This window comes from Zootermopsis nevadensis, unplaced genomic scaffold (genome assembly GCF_977971745.1).
Source record: "Zootermopsis nevadensis isolate Lab colony 2312 unplaced genomic scaffold, Znev_1.0 Znev_ptg000013l, whole genome shotgun sequence".
Classification (NCBI taxonomy): domain Eukaryota; kingdom Metazoa; phylum Arthropoda; class Insecta; order Blattodea; family Termopsidae; genus Zootermopsis; species Zootermopsis nevadensis.
In genome coordinates, this window is record NW_028259145.1 from 13,412,077 (window position 1) to 13,424,288 (window position 12,212).

Sequence of the window (12,212 nt, forward strand, 5' to 3'; positions counted from 1 at the left end):
CCTATTCAGTGATGTAGACATTTTGCCTACGTCTTGTTATGAAACCCGAAGTTTGAATGCAGTCGACATTCTGTTTCTGTACGAAATATTTTAATACTGGGTGAGATTTCAGGTTCTCACGACGGCAAGGACAATTGCCCTGATGATGGAGGCAACAAACACATCTGAAACGTCGGCATACTTCGGCAAGACTACAGGGCGCAGTATTCCAAAAGACAGTTTTATATATATTTTGTCCTTCCATCTAAGCCTAGTTTTTCCAATTGGTCTCTTTACTTGAATTTCTGTAAAGCGCAGGTTTCCGAATAATTTCCCCGCTCTGCTACTGACGTCCTCGCCATTTTATAGCTGGGCTGAGTGTTGTCAGCACATGAGGTCACTTCAGCGCTGCGTGTACCTAGCCAGAATGCTGCAGTGTCCGCTCACTTATTGAAGAGAGAAAATGGAAATACACTTTATACAGTGCGACGTATTAATCTTAGTTTTAGAGCATGTTTGTTAAAGATGGAGAACGTCGGGACGTCAGCAGATGTTTGGTTGTAGCATGGACAATGACGAACGCAGCACAGAAAATGGCTAAATACGAGACACAACAACCAGCAGCAGGAAACAAAATGTTGGTACCAGTACTTTGCTTTCTACATGACCTGCGACCGAATACGGAATGCCAATCGCGTGATTGAGGGCATTTTGCTATCATAGGAAGGGATCTCGGGTTACCAGATGGAAAGGTTTTAATATATATATATATATATATATATATATATATATATATATATATTTGGGTCTTCTCAGAAGTACAGCCATTGCTAGCAACACTGCAAGAACGCATTACTGAATTAGAATTCAAGAAAATGTCGATGCATTTTACAACACTACATTTGTTATTTAGCCCGTTCATTCTTATGGTATTTTGCTCGGCGTTTTTCAGTTCTCAGTGCAAACACGTCTAGTCTCTGGTCACGAACCGTGTCTTGCATCTATAACTGTATGTATGTGTTAGCTTACGTGATACATGCGATCGTTTTCTCTTTTTTGTACTCGTAGGCTTTACCAGTACCTTCATTATTAATTTATATTAAGCAAATAACTATATTTCAACGTGATTTTTATATCGGTATAATCAGTGTAAAATATTAGCGTATAATGATCGTTTTATTCTCCACTGAAAAACAAAGACACATTATATAATATTTATTATACTTAGAACTCAGACAACTTAAATATTTTGTTAAAATAGTAGTGGAAAAACATAAATTGTCATTAATAAAGTCTTCTCGGGCTATCAGCCGTGTTAGATGGTGATCAATCTCCGACGTTTCGAGGACACACGAATATCAATATGGTGAAAATATTTTTATTTGTGGTTTATGAAATTTGTCATTTTACAAATAAACTAAAGTAAAGATTATCGTTAAACAAGGAATACTGTTGTCGATGCCTCGTCACGATACGCAGTAATGCCATCTTTAAAAACAATTCCCCTCCTCGTCCCTCCTGTTTGTCATGTGAAATCGGCTTCTTCAATCCATGTTCTCTGGCAATCTTGTCTCTCCGGCACGTTATTGTAAATTCTATACAGCATCTGACATGACGGCCTTGGGCTTTGAGATTTATATCCCAGGTAACATTGCGTGCAGCGAGGCTGTGAAACAAAAGAATTACGTATAGCGTATCATAACCAAAGCTTACGTCCTACTGCCCACCTACTAACCCACCTATCTCATCCGGCCGTTGGATTTACTATCGAATCACTTAACGATTTCATACTGTAAAAGCACATGATAAAAATTGTCAAGAACATTCCTTGAAAATGTTACGGCAGCAAAAGAAGAAATAGAGGATGGGAGAGTTAATAAAGTAATCTGGTAAAAAGTCTCGCTAGCAATAAAAATAACACAAGTTTCTTTTATTTTTCTTTCAGAAATGTTTGACAGATGAAAAGGTCTCGACGAAGCTTCATTCATGCCCAGTTAACTTAAAAGGTTTTGGATCTGTGCAGCCAGAAATCAAGAGTAATATTATTGGGACGGTTCACCGGTAATGAACCTTATTTATATTCGGTTGGTTTCGAAACCCGGTAAGGGAACCGAATTCCGTAACATATAATGTCTTTGTTCTTTGTCGCCACTGTTCCGTCCCCTGTTCGCATTTCGTAGCCACCTTCACTTCTAATTCGGAGCTAAGTGACCTCTGAAGGTAACGTTATTAAGTAATCCACGCGTTGAACAGTACACATATAGTCTTTAGGTATTTTGATAATGTGTTCTTCTCTGATGCGTTGTACCGTGTCGGAAGTTTTACGCTGGACCGATCTCCCGTCCATGGAGTGTTGTGGAATTTCGTCTACAAATTCACTGTCGTCGTAATTCTGAGTCAGAACAAGAGAATAGAAAGTTCAATTAGAAAGAAAACTGCGAACGGAACTCTCAAACATCTTACAGTTACAAACAAGTGATTTCTCATCGAAGGTTACGTAATGCCAATGTTGATAGGAATGTCCTTTCCAGTCCTCAACGTGGTTATGCGATGAAGAGATGTCTGCTTTGCACGAAAGTGAATGTATTTTTCTACTCAAAATATCAAAACTTTTGTCTCTGTTTTTCTTTCTTCAGCCTCCTCACGCTGTCTATATTGCGGCTTTGCCTTGGACCATTAAATCCACTCAATCCTAATTCTGCGGCTATGGACACTGGTATCAAATAAATGTAGAGCCACTTACGCGAGATAACCTTAATTTCTCAACGTTCTTTCTAATTTCATAATTAACGTTCCTTAGCAAGATTATCAAGAAATACTTTTATTATATTTTCGCGTCATTTTTAATGTTGTAATTAAATCATAAATTTGTTTTAATAACACTCTCTGGTTCCAGTACGCGCTGATTATGGTGTCCTCGCAATCTACAACACGTATAGTTGTGGGCAGTATGCAAATAATAGATTCTGGGGCAAGAATAATCTATTCTTTTATTACAAGTTTCTTTCTTATAATATAAAAACTCTGCGAAATGTTAGTCACATCTCTAGGGATTTGAACCACTTATTTGGACCAAATAAGGCAAAAAGGATCATCACGATTACTGAAAGCCAAAGCTGAAATCGGGGCATGGCGACTGTAATATAAAATAAATTCTTCCAGATCACAATGATATATCGAAATTTTAGAAATCCATTCTATTTTTATATATATATAAAGAATTTCTATGTAACTCTGCTCTCTGATACAGATTTAAAGTATGTAATAACATGGTTACCTTGGGTGTAAACCAAGGAGCTCCTTTAATACATCATGAAATTAATAAGGCAAAATATTAATTAGGTTTCATGTATTTATGTCTAGTAATCTTGACACAAGAAACAGCCGACATGTTTTACATCCTTATAACCCAGAAGACAGATATTTTCAATTCTAAATATTCGGTGAAAATCGAATTGTACTTGTTCTTAATCGTAAAAAATAAAATAAATTTTCATCTCAACGGCGACGTTTCTAAACCCCAATTAAATTAATCTTGACAGAGCAAATAATTTCTGTTTTAAGCAGGCCTATGTGGAAATGTATGCTTATATATTAATTTTGGGTGTTTAAATGAAGAACGTTGATAGTATCTGGTCGGATTTTAAAATGAGAAATACAAAACTTTCACCTGAAAATTTTGGGGGAAGAAGTCCAAATGTAGGTAGGAGAATAACATTAGAATGGGTCTTAGATAAGTAGAATGTGATGGTGTGGACTAGTTCCACTGAAATAAAAACTGTATCGACCAACTTGTCGGGCAGTTACGTGCGTTCTTACACCAGACTACAGTCTGAATATTCGGATCATTCTCAACAGAGAGCCACTGCGAAAACCAATGTTTTCCAGTTTGCATGTAGAAACACGTCTCAATCCTTGCGCTGGCCGAACTCCGCTTCAGAATGTCGCCCCATAATAACTACTTTCGCTGCAGAAGTATTTAGAACTTCATTAGTATTTTCTACAGTGCAAGTTATTATCAGGACTACACAGTACATCTCGGACCCGTCATTTCTTGCACCAGTTTTCGAAACACATAAACACAGCGTTCCGTGTCATATTTCCTAGGGCTTGTTGTATTGCTTTTCTTGGAAACACGGTAATATTAACTTCGTTTTATGAACTGTAGTAACCCATCGTATTCATATTCATTGCTACGTAAAACAAATACATATCCCTACCACACTTCCTGCCCTAATAGTTAAATTTCCCTCCGTCTAACCAGTTCTGTTACCAGTTCTAAAAAAAGATTTTCTTCATCTGTTTTTCCCTCCACTTCACTTAACTTGTTAGGAATTACTAAAAGTGAAATATCCTTTTCTAGCCGTTGCTTTTGAAATGCCCGATGCACTATATACAGTAGCTCATGTCTGCACACAGTGCTTGTAATTTATTTTACACGTGATAGAGGATTTGAGACTTTCGCGGCGAGTACAATGAATAAAATCTTCTCGGGCAATCAGCCGCGTCAATTGGTTACCGTAGTAAACCGACGTTTCGGGAACCAAGTCTGTCCCCATCATCAGGGTTCTGATGCGACTGGATACCTCGGAAGTCGCCTGTCACACAGGATGGGGACAGAGTTGGTTCCCGAAACGTCGGTTTACTACGGTAACCAGTTAACGCTGCTGATTGCCCAAGAAGATTTTATTTTACACGTTTTTATCGGTCATACGTAATGAAAATGGAAGGAAGAAGGGGGGAGGTGGAGTTAGGGGGAAGGAAGAACCGAACTTTTGAAAGAAGTAAGCAGCATACATACGCCAACAATCTTAATTGGAGAAAATGTAGTGATTGTTGCTTTTCGTCGAGATCTATCGATATGCTGTTTGGTAGGGGAACGTCCTGTTCCACTGCTCGCATCCACCAGTCATCCTCCATTATGCAGTGCGGTTCGCTTTGAATTCCGGAGTTTCTCAAGTCGAGTCCTCAGATGACTGTTCTGATTTTTTTTACATACGATCTATGATTTTCTCTTAGCCGCTCGGTTTTCTTACGAAATAACTGCATGTAGCAAACTCCATAAGAAATTAATAGTCGCTGAGACAGTCAAATTCCCCAACTTTCTTGAACTCAGAAGATTTATTGCTGTGTTCACAACCGATTGTCAACCGATTGTGGCTGCACCGTGTCCTGAGACAGGTCAGTTAAGTCCACATCTTTAAATCCTATTTCTTTAAGATCTATTTTAATATTATGCTGCTATCGATGTTTACTGTCTATGTTAAGTTCCTAGGTGGTGTCTTTCCTTCGGGTTTTCCCATAAAAAGTTTGCATGCAATTATCGTCCTGAGCACTAAAACCGGCTCTAAGGCATTTTCTATTAATTATATTAAATGAAATTTTCAGTCTATTTGTTTATTCATCAATTCTTTCAGTAGCTCAGTGTATGTATGGTTGAATTATAAAATTATTAATGGAAAAAGAATTGGGAATAGTATGGAAGGATGCGGTCGCGCGCAGTTTTAAGTTACTTTTCCAATATTTTCATGGAGAGACTGAGAAAACCCACAAAAATGTAACTCTGCGTAGTTTATTGCACTGTGTTTTTAACTGCAAGAATGAATCCGCAGCTGTTTTGAACGCTCACTGGGTCTGGATAAATCTTGGACAATTAAAATATACAAATAATTTTCACGGGATTGTTTCTGGATCTGTGTTTTGGATCGAGTGCTAAATTTTACTCTGCTCTGGAATGCGAGTGCTTGATTTAAACAGTTTATGTCCTTACACGCCTTTAAATGTTATAGTGGCCAATACAAGGGTAGGTCTGTATTACGACTGAACTGTGTTTCTTTGTCAGCAATTTAACCGTGCCTAGATGATAGGTTTTATGTTTATACAACACTGTCAACTGCATGGGTTAGTCTTGTATGACGTCGATTAGATGTAGCAGGCCTGTGATCTTGTTTGGTGAGCGAATAATAATTCTGAAGCAAGCAGTCTTGTCTTAGTTAAATTTTTATTCCGAATATATATAAAGAAAAATGTAACATAACTGGTACCCCTGTCGAGTTTATAAGCCGACGGAAATCAAAAAGCTATCTCAAATGCAACTTTACAATTTCATTTTATTCATTTTATATTCGTGGGTTATGTTTAGAATTCTTGTTGTTATGGAACAATATACGAAAATAAATCATAAGTAGTACAATTGAATATATTGATTCAGGCTTTCAGTTTTATAGCATACTGATTGAATGTATTATTGAAAACATTTTATAATGCTTGCTGGAAAAATAAAAGCAGGCTGGAAGCATTTCCTGTTTAAACATCCCTAAATAATAGATCGTAACTGTTGCAACTCTTACCTCTGTATCTAATCAGAGAGTATATAGGGAATGTGAAGTTATAGACCCAAAGAAATCTTAGTTTCAAAGTAACCTGAATTCTCTGATATGAAAATATTTATACTCTGCTATTAAAATCGTGAAACATGCCGCATTGACCGCAGAAGTTAGTTAGTACGTTTCCAACATCTGGTGTCACTCTTTTCTTTGAAGGTATTCTGAACAAAGCGAAGAAAATGCTGTGAATGTTCGTAAAGACGTTGCTATGGTTTGGATTTCAAATACGTAACACCGTTAGAGGGTAAAACGTCAATGTTAATAAGGTGTACGAAGTCTTCAAATAATTCATTTAACGACGTCTTTACGAGTTTTAATTGGCTGACGAACATGAATTCCAGTCATAATATCTTCATAATCATAGCAATTACCAGCATCTGATTGTTAGTGCCGACCAGATAACCCTTCCTCTTTATTAACATGCATGACGACGTCCACTTACGTGAATTTCGGTAAATCCTATGTTGATCACGCTAGAGTTGACGGCAACCATTCATTTCTACTCCTCTGTACACAAGGCAAAATGTAAACATCTGATCTAATAAATAGAGGCATATTTTGTTGAACAAATTAGACTTCGATAATTTTGATTTTATATTAAATGTAACGATTAGTATATCTGTAAGTCTCGGAGTGTTCAATGGAACGTAATCTGTATCAATCGTTAGCTTGTTTCGCATCAAAAAGATCGCGTCTTGTGGCTTCTTCGTCTCAGTCAATCAATCAGTCAGCCAATCTATCTGCCTTCGTGTTACTGTAAAATCAAATCTGACACAGCTTATAGCCTGAGAAACGTTTGGTGCAGGCGTACATAAATGTCATGAAAGTTCTAAGTGTTATTTTTAATTGTTTTAATGGCTTTAACGATTTGTAATTATTTCGGAGGAAAGAACATCCTTATTAAAAATAATACAGAAACTTTAAAAGTCATTAAACGCTTGTGTCATTGTAGTGGCTTACTAATTTGTTAGTGCCACCGTACCCCACTGTTATGTTGGTAAGATGAATTACGTGCATGTGATTAATAGCAAAAAGCTGTTAGGCTAGGCTAATCTAGGATAGCCTAGGACAGACTGTGTTAAACTAGAATAGCTATCAGTGTTAGCGACAAAATAATATTTACAACAGTAAACTTGTATGCTGCAATTAAATATCCGAAGTTAGAAGACAATTTTGTGCTCCGGGGTTGCGGTTTAATGTGACAATAAAATGTGACCCCCAAGAATCTTGCGTCCGAAGCAGCCGCTTCGGTCGCCTACGCAATTGCGCATCCTGTGTGTACCAGCAAGTGCAGGTAGCTAGATAATTGATGGCTTGTTCAGAATTCATATTTATTCCAAGGCATCTGAGCTGGTAACATATCAGTTTGGCTGTAAACCACTATATAGAGATCTAGAGGTTTGTGACAGTAATCTCCTTGACATGTGTCAGCATTTCTAGTATACTGACAGAAAAGTGACGTGTCTATCCCAACGGTTAATACTTTCCTGGAAGATATTACACAGCAGAAAGAAAATAAACTAAAGCCTTAACAAGATACATATATTCAGGTGTAGAAAATAAAATCATTTCGTGTCTTTTCGTGGTGACTGCCCCAAGATTGCGGAACATGTGTAATACAGTACTACACAGTCGTCAAGCTCAAAGTCTGTGTGTCTTGTCTATTTTTATTCAGTCTTTCACTGAAACAGGTACAGAACTTGTGTGGATGGAGCAACCATCCAAGTGATATTCGTTCTCATTTCTTGCAATATCATTTGCCATAAACTCGCAGAATATTCGGTTGAAATGGTTTATCTTTCACGGCATTATGCAATGTCGTAATCTTATGTTGTGACATTGACTACGTCCAAATTATTATTACTGTAACAATTTTATGTCCATTATCGCAGTTTTTATATGGCATAATTTGAGGCACTGTACCAGCAGTTGAAGTGACTGATTAAAACTACGAGAACCCTAGTTGGGATACCGATATTTGAATTTCAGAATCTCGGAATATCAAACAGCAGTACTAACCACTCGACTATTATGTTTTATTAATGCTCATGTGGTCATACAGGACTGCTGCTTTATTAATTAGATTTATGTTGTGATGGTATTAGTGCACATTTCATAGTTTGCTGTTTTTTTATTTTAATATTCTTACGAAATGCTACGTATTTAAGCACAGTGGCCTATTTAATTAAGTTTTTTTTGCGCAATCGAGATAACTGCGCATTAACTTTCTAGGGGTGACACTGTCTGGTCCCGGAAGAGGAGGTTTTAACCCAGAATGTATCTCAGAAAAGTGATATACCTACATTAATTTGTTCGATATCTGATAAAACTCCAATAAATTATTATGATAATGGACAAAATAGCTGAACGATAAAAGGAATGAACGCGAAGCGGCATAACTGCAAGACTTCTCGTCATAGCCACTGCAGTTTTGTGTGGACTCGCCTGTCCTTGACTTGGGGATCTGGAAGGCCAATCACGTGTCTCACAACTCTTGTATTTCTAAGGTATGTCCACGTGTATATTCAAATGACTTCAGTATACATTTTGTACGACGAATAAAGCAAACTCTTTTGAAACTATCCTTACCATATATACCTCCAAAATAAGCATTTTAAGTCTACCATTATGAGACGGAAGGGAAACGCTTAGTTCTAGTTAAATGTTCTGGAAGTTTGCCTGTTACTCCAGCATGAATCCTAAACAACTGTTAATGTCATAGAAACTTGAGGTTCTGTATATAATGTGACCTTAGTTCACTAAATTATTTATTGTCTGAAGTAGGCTATGTCGTATACACGGCGTTTCGGGAATTGGCTCTGGTCCCATCTTCATGTTATTGATTTTCATTTTACGGGCAGATTTTTATTATTTTTAAGGTTAGTGGCGACGGTTGAATCAAATCCGGGACAACCGTGAATATGCGAATAGATTCAATTTCCGAAAGATTTTGAATACTAAATATAATTCGGACAATGGGCACAGCCTGATACATTATTAGTATAATGAAACTCAGAGGGTTGCGCGTTTTCGTCCACAGAGCTTTGTGTATGACATACTTCGGTAGCATGTAATCAAGAGTGAACATCAGTGTTTCATTTTACTAGTCCAGTATCGCCGTACCAAGGCAAAAACAGTTAAATTCTCTCTAGAAGCCCCATATTTTCAAAATGAATCACTGTTAATGTTCCGATGGTGACCAAATATTGTGGGTATACATGCCTCAGTCCTTGTGGTTTCTTTATTTATTGTATTCTGGTATTTGCGTAGACGAACTGAAAATTTTCAGTCAGAAGTGTCGTCCGCCGGGCCGAGATTTGAATCCGGGACCCCCAGAACACAAAGAAAGTGTCCGATCTACTGTGCGGCAACGTTCGGTCTCAGTTCTTGTGGAAGTTCACCCCGTTGTCTCCTGCGTCCACGCACCACTGGACGAGATGCTCCAAATTCACAAACACATAGGAATGACAGCTACCTCTTGGTGAATATCTTGTTTGTGGTGGTCGATGGTGGAAGGCTTCCTAATCCTACAAGGAAGAAAGAATCTGACGGGATTACATGTGAGGACCTTGTCGGTCAGAGGTCCTCTGAGGTAACCAAGTTTCCAAACAAATTGGGCAATTCCTTCCAGTTGTGTTCTGACGCCCACATTCAGCGCCTTTCGTTATAAGAAGCAGTGCTGCTAGAGCTGAGGGTGTGTACCTACAACATTAATCGTAGTGGTTTTATAACTGAACGTCTGGAGCCCCTAGAGAAAGCAGAACCTTGTGTTTTGAAGGAACATCAGTTTTCATACAGGAAGTTAATGCATTACTGTGTACAAATGAATGTTTCCCATTATACACTGCACATTATAACTGAATATTGGTCACCCCTGAATGCAATAAGGCAGACGACAGACAGACAGACTTTAAGGACACTCGAGATTTATTGCTCCTTCACTCAGCTAGATCCAGCACGGCTGGTTCTTTTCTCCCTGTCAGTTTTCTTCTTTGACTCTGGCTGATAATAATCAGCACATTGAGGAGGATCCCCTCTTCTTGAAGCAGTGTCTTCCTCCCACTTTACCCTGCGATATGTGTATGTGTGTGTTTGTCACTAATTCTATAAGAAATTAAAACCATTTCTCTCTATTTTCTCGAGTACCTACGTAGCTTCCATGTTTCTTCCATTGAGTTACCTACCTTCAACGCTAATAATCTATAGAACGCCAAACGACCGTTGATAGTTTAGAAGACCATACAACAGAGGTCTCAGCAGTGTAACATGCTGTTACTTTTTAAAGCGAGGGGTTGCAAGTTCAACCATCAAAGATGTGGACCAAACCTTATCGGCTATCCGTGATTGTTTATTTAGCATATTTACTCTTCCTAATGTAATTTTATTCAGTATTATTTTATTTCCTTTCTTTTACGTCTTTTATGAAATTAGATATTTCTGTTTTTGCTTCTGTTCTAATTTTGTATTGTCTTGTTATGCACTACTGCATCACTTCATCACGTAATCGTATCAGGGTTAGGAAAGCTTCCGAGAAGTTTGATTCAGGGATAAATAAATATCGCAACGTATTTATAAAAATAGCATCAAGGAAGGAAAATAAATTGATAAAATGTTACAACCAGTAATAAAAGCATAATGCAGTAGCAACGCACAGAAAATATTTTAATTAATTCTGAACATCGAATCGCAGATAATAATTAAGTCAAAGAAAAATAGGACAGATGCGAGAGAATAGTTCAGAGCACGCAAATTAAAATTAGCAATTGCTCCACAGTTCTTGTGTACAGAAGTGGCGTTATAAGTGAGGAAGCTGACAGAAAATGGAAAATGAAGCTACTTCGTAAGATTTTTCCATGTTGTACCTAATAAAGGAATGTAGGTTTGCATGAAAAGAACAAGTCAGGAAACTTGCAACATTGCAAAATAATATATAAATCAAATAAAAGTAAGCCACCCCTCAGCAGTTGTCGTTATTATAAATAGACGAATTTCTTAAAAGCCTCCATTCATTGTCATAGTAAGCACGCAATAATGATTCACAGTTACACCCTCTGGTTAGCTGTCACATACTTTACAAAACATGTTAGTAGTTAACAAATATACAGTGACCCCCTTTGTCACACTAGCGGTTTAGTACCTACACCAGAGCGGGTCTGTTTTACATTCGGCAAGCAACCGCTTGGTGACAGAGTGTTTTCTGTTTAAGATTCCTAGTAGTGTTTCTCAGTTCCTACAGACGAACTGCCTGATGGCATTTTAAAACAGGCCCCCTCGTTCATAGCTGTCGTACTTTCATTCAATACATAATCTAAGCAGGTGATATGGAATCATAAAATGTAACCGATTAGCCAAGTTGTATAAAAGTAACAAACATGTTTCTTAAACAACCGGACGCTTATAGCATGAATACTACTCGCGTGAAAACATAAAACTGTTAATCTACAAGCTAAGGAGACTCGATTTCTCTGGGTAGAGAGCACAAAGCACTAGCTAGGGGAACCTTGAATAGAACATAAACCACGCGGGGAGCTGAAGTGATTACCATTTGCTATTGTTGTAACAAGCAGGACTGTAGCGATTAACCAACTAAGTGATTTTATTAATCGTGTCAGCATTTAATCGGTAATTGAACGCATAATTGAGTTAATCTGTCGACAATATGAATATTCAGTACTAAGAGAAACAGATGCTATAGAATCAATGCACATCTCAAGAGCCCCGAAGTTTGAAGCCTGGTCTCATTACCGTAAAATAACCCAAGATGTCCTTTTCATATCTTCTGCTCCTGACATTGTGGCACGGCGTGAGTTCTTAGACACGCATGCAATACTTTCCAGGTGTCGTCGA

The 12,212-nt window shown here is 37.7% G+C and overlaps 1 long non-coding RNA gene across 1 annotated transcript in view; it reads left to right on the top strand.

Moving 5' to 3' along the window:
- LOC110827316 (uncharacterized) overlaps positions 1–12,212 on the top strand; it is a 70,430-nt gene that overhangs the window by 36,190 nt on the left and 22,028 nt on the right. The window lies entirely within an intron of this gene.